This window comes from Octopus bimaculoides, chromosome 24 (genome assembly GCF_001194135.2).
Source record: "Octopus bimaculoides isolate UCB-OBI-ISO-001 chromosome 24, ASM119413v2, whole genome shotgun sequence".
In the NCBI taxonomy this organism is placed as follows: Eukaryota; Metazoa; Mollusca; class Cephalopoda; order Octopoda; family Octopodidae; genus Octopus; species Octopus bimaculoides.
In genome coordinates this window covers 15,001,557-15,002,582 of record NC_069004.1, presented here as the reverse complement: position 1 = coordinate 15,002,582, position 1,026 = coordinate 15,001,557, and the positions used below count along the sequence as shown (strand labels likewise).

At 36.8% G+C, this 1,026-nt stretch overlaps 1 non-coding gene across 1 annotated transcript in view; it reads left to right on the top strand.

Moving 5' to 3' along the window:
- Window positions 1-1,026, top strand: part of LOC106882400 (uncharacterized) — a 29,608-nt gene that overhangs the window by 20,604 nt on the left and 7,978 nt on the right. The window lies entirely within an intron of this gene.

The window sequence follows — 1,026 nt, the reverse complement described above, 5'->3', positions numbered from 1 at the left end:
CTCCCCCTCTCTCTCTCTTTCTCTCCCCTCTCTCTCTCTTTCTCTCTCTCTCTCCCCTCTCTCTCTCTTTCACTCTCTCTCTCTCCCCCTCTCTCTCTCTCTCTCTGTCTTGTTTTTTATTTCTTATCAACAGTTTTTAGCCATTGATATTCCTGATGCATGTTTGCTTTTCATTTAACAAATAGATCAGGCTTTCTCACTGAATATTTGTTTCTACAAATATTGGTATTTGTCAATGTTGCTACTACTGATAATAATGATAATAATAATCCTTTCTGCTATAGGCACAAAGCCTGACATTTTGGGGAAGGGGACCAGTCAATGACATTGACCCCAGTGCTCAACTGGTACTTGTGTTATTGACTCTAGATGGATGAAAAGCAAAGTCCACCTTAGTGGACTTTGAACTCAGAATATAAATATAAAGACAAATGAAATGCTACTAAGTATTTTGTTTGGCATGCTAACAATTGTGTTAGCTTGCTGCTTTTAAATCCTTTCAATTAAAGGCACAAGGCCTGAAATATTAGGGGAAAGTGTTAGCCAAGTGTTCAACTAATCCTTGTTTTATTGACCCCAAAAGGATAAAAGGCAAGTTTGACTCTGGTAGCATTTGAACTCAGAATGTAAAAAACCGAAACAGATACTGCAAAACATTTTGTCTGACACTCGAAACAATTTTGCAAGTTCACTATCTTTAATTGTTTCTAACATTGGCACAAGACTCAGTAATTGGAAATTTATTTTATTGATTCTGGAGAGATCAAAGACAAAGTTGGCTCAGGCAGGATTTGAACCCCAAGAGGTAAAGAACCAAAAACTAAATAGCACAAAATCCATTGGCTGGTCCTCTACCAATGTTACCAACTGTTTGAGTAATTTATTTATATAATAACATATTAGTTAATAACTGTCTTATTAGTGGATGATGTGAGGCTGGTATGTGCAGGCATATATATAATGTGTGTATATGTGTGTGTGTGTGTATATGTGTGTGTGTGTGTGTGTGTGTGTGTGTGTGTGTGT